Source organism: Drosophila virilis, unplaced genomic scaffold, assembly GCF_030788295.1.
Source record: "Drosophila virilis strain 15010-1051.87 unplaced genomic scaffold, Dvir_AGI_RSII-ME tig00001657, whole genome shotgun sequence".
Taxonomy (NCBI): Eukaryota; Metazoa; Arthropoda; class Insecta; order Diptera; family Drosophilidae; genus Drosophila; species Drosophila virilis.
In genome coordinates this window covers 544,227-554,942 of record NW_027212852.1, presented here as the reverse complement: position 1 = coordinate 554,942, position 10,716 = coordinate 544,227, and positions in this window count along the sequence as shown.

Genomic DNA, 10,716 nt, shown 5'->3' with positions numbered 1-10,716 from the left:
CGCTCCTATTACCACGATGTTGTCTAGGTAAGCGAACGCATGAGGCTCCATCTGCGGCCCTATTACCATATCCACAGCGCGCTGGAATGTCGCACACGCCGAGTGTAAGCCGAATGGCATCACCCGCTATTGAAAAAGACCTCTTCCAGGGACTGTGAACGCCGTACACTCCCGGCTATCGGCTGCCATCGGTATCTGCCAGTACCCGCGCTTCAAATCCAGAGTGGATATGAACCGGGCGTGGCGCAACCGCTCCAGGATGTGGTTAATACGAGGCACCGGATAAGCGTCCGGAATGGAATGCGCGTTGAGTTGTCGGTAGTCAATGCACATACGCCACTCGCCAGTCTTCTTCTTGACAAAGACGATCGGGGCGCTGTGCGGACTACGCGACGGCTCGATGGCATTTGCCCGGATCAACTTCGATTACTCGTCGATTACCCTCTGCATGGCCGGATTCTTGGGGTAGTGCCTTTGTTTCAAAGGCTTGACATCCTTCAGCCGGATTCGGTGCTCCGCGATGTGCGAGGTTCCCTGCAGCCCCTCGAAGAGAGCCAGCTCTGACTCCAGGAACTCCCTCAGTTCTGGATCCAGATCCGCTGGCCACTCCGCCTCTTCAATGCCGTTCTCGCCCCCTCCTGGCACCACTTCGACTCCAGACAGAACTCCATGGCCGCTCGATTCTGGCAATCGCTCCTGGCCTTCTATGTCCGTGTGGATTTTGGTCATCGCTCCTACTTCGTCCTTTCTCTTGCACGTTCCCGCCGTGCCACTTCCGGCAGACTTCTAAAGGCAGACTTCTAATGGCTACGTCTGCCTCTGCAGCTCTATGCGCCACCTCTTGGGTTCTCCGGGCTGTCGATTCGGGCCGGACTTTACCTTCCTTTTCCTGACCTTCTCCGTCGAGGGCCGAGCAGGTACTCCCTTCTCCTGACTTGGGAGGCCTGCCTCCGGCTCCCTCTGTAGCCGAGCAGGTGCTCCCTTTCCATGCTTTGGGAGGCCTTCCTCCGGCTCCCTCTGTAGCTGAGCAGGTGCTCCCTTTCCATGCCTTGGGAGGCCTTCCTCCGGCTCCCTCTGTAGCCGAGCAGGTGCTCCCTTTCCATGCTTTGGGAGGCCTTCCTCCGGCTCCCTCTGTAGCTGAGCAGGTGCTCCCTTTCCATGCCTTGGGAGGCCTTCCTCCGGCTCCCTCTGTAGCCGAGCATGTGCTCCCTTTCTATGTCTTGGAAGGCCTTCCTCCGGCTCCCTCTGTAGCCGAGCAGGTGCTCCCTTTCCATGCCTTGGGAGGCCTTCCTCTGGCTCATTCTGTAGCCGAGCAGGTGCTCCCTTTCCATGCCTCGAGAGGCCTTCCTCCGGCTCCCTCTGTAGCCGAGCAGGTGCTCCCTTTTCATGCCTTGGGCGGCCTTCCTGGCCTCACACCCGGTGTCGTCGCTGTTTCTAGGACCAGCCTCGCCGCAGCGTATTGTGGTATTCATCGCCCCCAAAAAATCCATACCCAAGATTACATGGTCCAGCATTGAGGGCATGATGAGCATCGTCATGCTGATCGTTTTTCCCCCTAAGCTGGTGTCTACTCTCAAGGCCTTTTCTACCTCTAGGGTGGACCCATCTGCCAGGCGGATATGTGCCTGTATTTCCTCCGCTCTTCCGCGGATCGTCCATTTGCGTACGCGTATCGATCGTGGCGGGCATCGTTCGTCCGCCAATCTCTACCGTAGCGACGATCCGGCCACCATCCACCTTCAGTGGGTGTCTTATTGCTGCGTTCCGTTTGTATTGGCGCCGACCCGATCCTGGTCCAGACGACGCCGTTGCCCGTTTCCCGTCTCCGCGCGGCGGCAACACTCCCGACTGCTTCGGCCCCGGCTTCCACATACCCGACAAAATAAGACAGGGACGTTGGGATATTCCCTGGCAAAATGGCCCTCCTGTGCGCACCTACGACACGCCCGTCGCGGATCATATCCGTTCCCGGCCTCTTGGGTCATCATCTGATAGGCCACCTCTGCGCGAGTTGCAACGGGTGGGGTAAAGACCCTGTTGTCCACAACGGTCGTCCCGGATCCGCTGGGAGCAGACCGGAACGGATTGAGATATCCCGAGGACTGCGCCGTCCTCGCCCACTCTGCACTATTTGAACTAGAGACACCCTGACCCAAGGGTTGGCTGCCTGAGTACTCCGCCCTCTGCCTCACGACGGTCTAGTACTCTACGGCCAGTTGAGTTAGCTGGGATAGCGTAGAAAAGTCTTGCCGTCGTACATAGAGCCTGTATTCCGGAGCGGCGTTCTCGTAGATCCGATGTAGCTCTTGTGCCGGCTCGTATCTAGCGTGGTGCATTAGAGCCCTCAGCTCTATCAAATATTCCTTGAACGCTTCATCTACGCGCTGCCTCCGGGATCGGATCTCGTCCTCAAGCCTCTCGAAGTAACGAGGGGGCAAGAAAAACTCCAAGAAATCCCTCCTAAACACGGCCCACGGCACATCCCTTAGCCCACTGCTCAGAAACCAACGAGCAGCCCTATCGCAGAACACCTCGCTCATTGCCCTGGGCATACGGTCGAGGGCTATACCATAGGTGATAGCGCGCTCCTCGAGGTCCTCTAAGAACCCAAGGGGGTCGGAGCGTCCATCGTACCTCATACCCCACTTCCGAACTTGCTCCGGGACAATGGGAAGTGGCCTCGGCTCCGATGGATGGTGCGGCCTAGTGTAGCAGGGACCACCACCCGGTTCAACAGGGGACCTCCCCACCTCTGCGTTGACCGCAGTTACTCGGCGGTCTTCATTTCCACCGAGAGCAGGAACTGCTTCCACGCCCGAGACGGTCAAACTCGGGGTGGGCGCCTGCAAAAGCCCGTACAGCTGGGAGCTTCTGAGGTCAGGTTCTGACTTTTGCCGTTGCCGTCCACCAAAGTCGGGTGGGACGCCCCAAGATGGCGGCTCAAGAGTTTTAGCATACTGGGATTCCAGCTCGGCGAGCCGAGCCCAAGTCCCAGTCGAATGACCGCCCTCCTGCACGTAGGTGGACAGCCGCTTACGTAGCTCCTCCTCGCGCCCCTCCTTTTCCAGCTCAAACTCCTGGGCGATCGCCACTAACTCCTCTTTGCGTCGCTGATGAATCCAGCGGATGCCTACCCCCGGGTTTTGGCCTCACCTGCCTCCATCCTTTACCTTGCTAGTCGACGTCGCTGTTTCCTTCTCTTCCCGTTCTAGGGGTTCCGTCGGTCCCTTTACTATTCCTCTCTCCTTTTCTTGGTGTTGGTGTCTTATCACTTTTTATTTTTATTTATTTGCATTTTTTTTTTTTTTTTGTTGAATTAATTTGATTTATAAAAGAAAATTTTATTATTATTTACTTAAAGAGTGACCACTTCACTGCCCTCGACAGGTGTACTCGCGAATTCCACTTTTCACCGCGCGTGAGTTGGATTCGCCCCACTGTACAGCCACTGCCGCGACGCCTTAACGGTCCTTCGACGCCGACGTCGACTGCGGCGCGCGTGTGGGCACCCGTGTGCGAGCGTGGTCTCGACATCGCCCGGCTGGCGCGCGCGCGCTGTACTCTCACGACCGACCGTTATGTTTTCGTCTCTTTATCTTACTTGCCGGCTTGCTGCCAGCATTTTTGTCACTCACCAGCTGCACGTGTTCATTTTCTGGCTATGCCTAACACGAGGTATAGAAATGTTCTCAGGGGTATGCCGGACTACTTAATACCCTATTTTCATATTTCGCACATACATGACCTTCTCATTTTCGTACTCTCTACTAAGTTACCTTCCCTCTAGGGTATACCCGACTAGAAATACCCTATATATTTTTTTTTTTTTTTTTGGAAAATACCTATTCGGGCATGCTTGCGGGATCTAATCCGCCGCCATGCCACACCCCTAAACGCCTCAGGTCCCTGCTCGGGCGCCACTTGTAAGGTAGCTTCTAGCCGGGGTATAGTTCTCAGTCTTACCAGGTCTAGCGAGTTACAAGTTATTTATAATTTCGCGGGGTGAGAGGGCTTAAAGGGGGGGGGTGAGTATCCTGACCAAACCAAACCCAGATCTACCTCTGCACACCTACACTATCGGGCCGTGGCCTCGTACCATCTATACTATCGGGCCGTGGCCTCGCTCCGACCACCCTAGCGGGCCGTGGCCTCGCACCAACTACACTGGCGGGTCGTGGCCTCACACCAACTCCACTATCTAAACACCAACCGGCAATGATCACCCCGGAGCCACAATCTCGTACCGCATGCCCCCCGTTCGAGGTTAGGTCGAACACCGGTTAGTTCCGAGGTTAAGGTAAGCCGGGTTACCAGGAAACAGGGAATAATCCAATACTTTCTAGATAATTACAACGTTGGCACTTTATTCATTATTATTCATTCCGACCTTATCGTAAATCCTAAGCTAAACCCTGCCGCACTGTTTTCTGGAGCCCTAGCGCTCCACTATACCATCTATGATTTCGTTTATCTCGCGCGGCACTTCTACTCACCCTTAACGTTCGATCACAAGTGCCGGCATCCTCGCCGGCAAGCCATGCGCTCGCTTCGGCTGCTCAACTTCGCCGCGAGCTTTCGCAACTTCGCCTCGGAGCTTTCGCTCTTCGCCGCCGAATTGAAGTTGCGCGCTCAAAGACGGTGTTGAGCAACCGATCGACAACGCACGGTTGCAGCGGCGGCCGGCAGTTAAATTCAAATTCACTATTTAAATCAATTATAATATTTGCGGCTCCTTGCCTCTTTGCTACTAATCGAACTGATTATATTACTGATGGCTCCTTGCCTCTTATTTCACTAAGATCTTAACCTAATATAATTAATACTTATAACTAAAGAAAATTAATGCGTTGTCCCGCCAGCGGCTCCTTGCCGTAATTTGGCCAAAGGGATGACGGCTCCTTGCCGTGAAAACTGTGGGGTGGCTGGTCTCCTTAGCCGCCTCACAGTATAATCTATTGAATAATAAGGAAGACACTCGATTAGATGACCATTAATAAATAAATAAATAAATAAATTGGTTACACACAGATATATGTGTGATTTTCATATTTTTTGGTTGGAGCTATGGAGGTGGAAAGGAGACCATAAGGAGAGTGCTGAGCTTAGTGAAGATCGTATTAGTGAGAGTCTCTCTCAGTGAGTGAGTCTGTCACACTGAGTGACTCTCTCACACTGAGTGAGGTTCAGTCTAGGCTGTGCTCAGACTAGCAATGAACAGGCATGAACAATGGTAAATGAGGAGAGGTTTAATCAGTTAAAGTTTAAAGTGATGAAAGTGTTTTTATTAGTTGGGCTCCGTTTTCCTACGCACTTCATTAGGAAAGCCCACAAATTTTCTACTGGGTTTAAGTCAGGACTTTGGGCAGGTGTGTCAATGACCTTGCTGCAATTATACAGTAGCCAAGTCCTGCACAAAAACGTTTGTGCTTGGGGTCGTTGTCCTGACAAAGCTTGTACTTCTGTTTATTGGGGTTTTGAGGATCTTCGAAGCCAACCTTTACCAGCTCACCAACACCTGTCGACGATATGCAGCCATAACCATAACCGAAAGCTTGACAAACTTTACTGTTGGTATTATATTCTTCGATTCCAGAGGTGAATTGGGCTTTCATCAAACTTTGCTGGGTCCGTCATGATAATATAACATTATTTTTGTCTCGTCACAAAAAATAACTACTTGCGAGGAGTATTTATGCACTTTAAAGACTTTACGAACTGTCTCGTGGTTCACTGTCTTTCTGCAGTCATTTTTTAAGTCCGATGCCAATTGTCAGAGGCTAGTTTGAGGTTGATCGTTGATCTGTTTTAAAATTTTTCCATGATCGCGTCTAGTGAGCTTCGCTGGTCTGCCTCCGGAGTGCTTTAATTCCAATCTGTTTTCTTTTTCAGCGCGGTTATCAACATTAAAAATAGTTCTTAGCTTAATTGCGAAAATTTCCGCCAATTCTTTAGCAGATTTCCCCTAGACAAAAACGCAAAATCGCTTAGAACACTGCATATCAATGACTCACGCATTCATTCATTCAAATTTCTTCGAATTCGGAGTACCGTTAGGTAGCTTGGACTCTTTTTCGAATTGTGTTTGCATTTTGCAAAGAATTAATTGACAGCGCAAAAATTGCCTCATTTTAATTTTGTCTGTTTATTTTTACATTTGCGTTTTGAATTTTATTATGTTTGTGCCTTATATCTATGAAGAATACCTAGAATAATAATAATATGCAATAAAAAAATAAAAAGAAAAAATAATTCGGTAAAATATTAGTTTGAAAATGAATTTGTGTGCTGTTTTTCATTTTGCAAACAATTACTTGACAAACTGTATGCCGGTTGCAATTGCAAATTATAATTATGTGTGCTGTATTATTTATTTTAAAGAGTATTCGATTGTACACCAAAATAATATATGTGGACACACACAGCACATATTTCTGGAATTTTATATCGGATGTATGTACTATGTGGTTGCACAAATGTGTTCGCAGAAAATTGAGTTCGCGTTTGTGTTTATTGTTATTGAATATTAAGAGATGTTAAAGATGGTGTGAATTCAAATGCATTTGGACAATTATATTCGGATTTAATAGAAGAATATGTGTGCGTATGTAAAATACGTGCTGGTGAACCTGGTGTATGTTTGGGTGTCAGACCAAGAACATGAATTAACAACTTCAATTTGGAAACGTTATTGTGAAGCAACTTGTCGGATTAAATGCGGACAGGTAATTAACTCAACCTTTTTTCTTTTTGTTTTAAAGTTAGGAGAGTGCACGAGTGCGTACGGATGTAAATACAAACAAGTAAGAGGTTCTAGTCGGGAACTCCCGACTAGGGGATACACTGAACCCTCTTCTTCCAACATCAAATGCATATAATAACGTAGTTATAAGTTTGGAAATAAAAAATCTATATTTCCCGACTGTGAATCTGTATCGGTTTATTATGTTGAATATCTGGAGTAAGACTGCCGTCCAAAAATTGGCTTACGCTATATTTAAAGCTTAATAATAATTAGAGTACGTGACTTTTTGCAAAGGGACAGCGGCTGCAGCTTGTTTATGCTAGCGCCTTTCTGTTGATCAGATTTTGTTTATAAATGATTGTTGACAATATGTGAGCTTGGCTGCTGAGAAGGCATTCTGCTCTTACGATTTTTGCTGCTGTTAGCGTTATTTGAATTCGGATGCAGAAGGCTTGTTATTGTTATGATTATTCAATTTGTAAACACACAATGGGTTATGCCATGCAATTAGCTTATGAATAACAATGGTTCAAAATGCTGTTGTTGTGAATATGTCACTCCTCCCCACTAAAAATAAAGCGTGTCCTCACGCGTGTAGGGTATATGAAAAAGGTAAGTATAATAAAAAATATTCTTTAAATGCAAGGATACAATTTTGGTAACATATTTAAATTTTCTTGTTAATTTTCGATTTCAAGTACAACTGGGAGTTGTGCAGGTGGTTGATCAATAACATTTACTTTCTTGATAAATATTTGTTTGGGTATATTTTTAAACTTATATGCTAGATACATTATTATGATTAATATGATGATTACAAATACTGTAATTATTATAATTTGGAATATTTTCATTTCTTTAATATTTTCGAAAATGATTTCTTTTGTTTAAATGTACGAAAGTGGCTTTAATTTAATAATATTATTTCTTACGTATATACTCTGTGTGTAGTCTGAGTTCAAATTGCTTATAGATATCTCATTAAGTATTGCTGAGCAATTATGAATTTTTATTATGTTATTTCCCTCAATTAAGATATCATTTTTAATTCAGTTTTGATTCAATGTGATTTTGGGTAAGTTCCATGTTATAAGTATATTTGGTTCGATATAGTTACTTTGTGTTATTAGATGTGTTTTTGAAAATCTGCAACTAGTGTTAGTTTGTTTTATTATGCCTAATATGCATTGGTTAATAGTTAATTTTTTCTTGTCCTTGTTGTATAAATTATTATTATGTGAGTAGTATTTGTATTGTGTTTCGTCTTGTAAAATATTTTTATCATCGTCCGGGTAGGGTAGAATTTCGTATAATGGGGTTTTATTTATTTCTCTAGGAATGTGTGAAATAATCAAAATTTCATTCGTATCTGATCTAAGCCAAGTAGATGTTTTTATGTTAAGTAGCTTTCGGAACGTTTGTGAGATAGTCGTGTTTTAATAATTTTGGATTAAAAATTCCCAATCTAGTTAGTTGCATTCCCATTTCTAAATCTTCAATATATTCTGTGAATTGTTGTAAGTTGAATGCAAGTAGCTCCAGTTCTTTAAATTCTTCTCTTTCTTCTCTTTCTTTGTTTACTATTTCTATTCCTTGGTTGACCGCTTCAATAACATGGTTGAGTTCGTTTATTTGAATACTATTTTGAGCTATTGAATTCATTTTTTCTTCAAGTTCCTCCGTATCGTTGTTATCTAAAGTTCCAAACAAGTATTTGTATGTTGTTCCCACGAAATTAAGTAATCCTCTCTTACTTCTTTTTACTATTCGGATACCGTTTATTTCTCTTTGCAACTTTTCTGTCCAATATTGAATTTGTATTCTGTCCTTAAATTTGTTTGTTTGTAACATTAATTTGTCATATGTGTCTTCTGTCTTTGTTAAATTTATTGTGAGGCAGTGGTGCTCGTAATTATCGGGTATGTCTATCATGCCTATTTTAAAGAGTAAGTATCCATTATTTGATTTAATAGGGTTAATAATAATATAAACTGGTTATTACTTCCTGGTAATAGTGTTGATATCATTAGTGCCAGAAAAATCCTCCTGTAAATATTTGGTCATATTTAATTTATTTTGTTTTTGATAATTTGTTTTATAATGCTTAATTTTTCGACCTCTGTTAGTCTCCTCAAAATGATCTTCGTCAATTTGATCTAATTTCCCAGTGGGTTTGTAAGGGTTATGTAATTTACCGTGAATTATGGGTGCTTTCCTAAACTTTGTATTTACTGCGAAATCATTTCGGTTTTTATTAAGATTATTTATTCTAGTCTCTTTTATAATTTGGGGTATTATAATTAGGTGTACCTGCGTAAATGAAAATGTCAGCTGGAGTTCTTCCAGTAGAGTTATGTTTTAGCTTATGATTATAAGTGTATAAAATTACCTCAATTTTCATGAGTCTATTTTCTTCGTCATCAGTATTTATAATGCGTATTTTTTCATTAATTGTCTTGTGAAGTCTTTCTATATCCGCTACACCATTTTAACTTGTTATTTGAATTTCAACTTTTTCCTTATTCAACCATTCTTTCAGGGCAAGACTCATAAAAGCACTGTCCCTATCTGCCTTCACAGTTATAGGTTTTCCCATGTTGTTAAATATTTATCCATCCAATCCTCGCCGTTAAGTTCAATTACATTTGCAAATTATGAATATAAATCAATACATGTTAAATAGCTGTGGTTTTTTATTGAATAAATGTCTACTAAGTAAGTTTCTCTACAGTTTTCTCCTTCTGGTGTAATTTTAAATTTACAAGATGTGTTCCTGTGATCAATTTTAGCTAGATTACAAACTTCACATTCGTTAATTATGTTTTGGATTAAATTTTGATAGTCTGGGTAATAATATGTTTCTTTAAAAAGTATGACCATCTTTTCGATGCCTGGATGTAAAAGTTTCTTGTGGTTGCTAACTATTATTTCTTTAAATTCTGCATAGCTCCTAATGTCTTTCAGTTTAATATTTGTTCGTAATATTCGAGTTGTTTTGGGGTTCATTATTTCTTTAAAGGCTTGTTGTATTATCTCAAAATCGGAATCGTATTCAATGTATAATACGCTTGAATTGTTGCAAAAATGTTTTATCAATATCTGTTTAGCTTTTTCAATGTTTAAGTTTAAATATTCGATTTTTATTCTTAATTTTTTAAAATATGGTGCAACTTCTATTTGCTCGATATCACTTCTAGTCATTTCTATTTGTCTTCTAAAATAGTTTAATGGTTTTTCTGTTAAATGTATTAAATTTTGTTTATCTTCTTCAGCGCTATTTGCTGTAGCTTCTGTGTTAATATCTTGTTCGCCTAGCATATTTTCTTCAATTTTGATGCGTGATAAAGCATCTGCTACGTGGTTTAATTTTCCTTCTAAGTATTTGATTGAGAAATTATATTCACTAAGTTTAATACGCCAACGTTGTAATTTCACGTTGGGTTCTTTAATGTTGTTTAGGCAAACGAGTGGCTTATGATCGCTTAAAATGTCAAATGGTCTGCCATATAAATATGGGCGAAAATATTTTACTGTCCACACTATTGCTAAAAGCTCTTTTTCTATTGTACTGTAATTTTGTTCATGATCGTTTAACGTTCTACTTGAGAAACTAATTGGCTTGTTATCTTGTGACAACACAGCTCCTATTGCAAAATTACTTGCGTCGGTTGTTACCTGAAACTTTTTATTAAAGTCTGGACATACTTATATTGGGTCGTTTATAATTAATATTTTTAATTTTTCAAAGGCTTTATTGTATTCAACATTTTTGATATCAATTTTTGCCGCTTTCTTTAGGTAAAGAGTCATGGGTTTTGCAATTTTTGCAAAATCTGGAATGAACTTTCGATAATAACCACATAAACCTAGAAATGATTTAATTTCCTTTGATGTTTTTGGCAAAGGAAATTCTTGTATTGCTTTTACTTTCAATTTGTTTGGCCGTATGCCTTCTGGACTTATAATATGGCCTA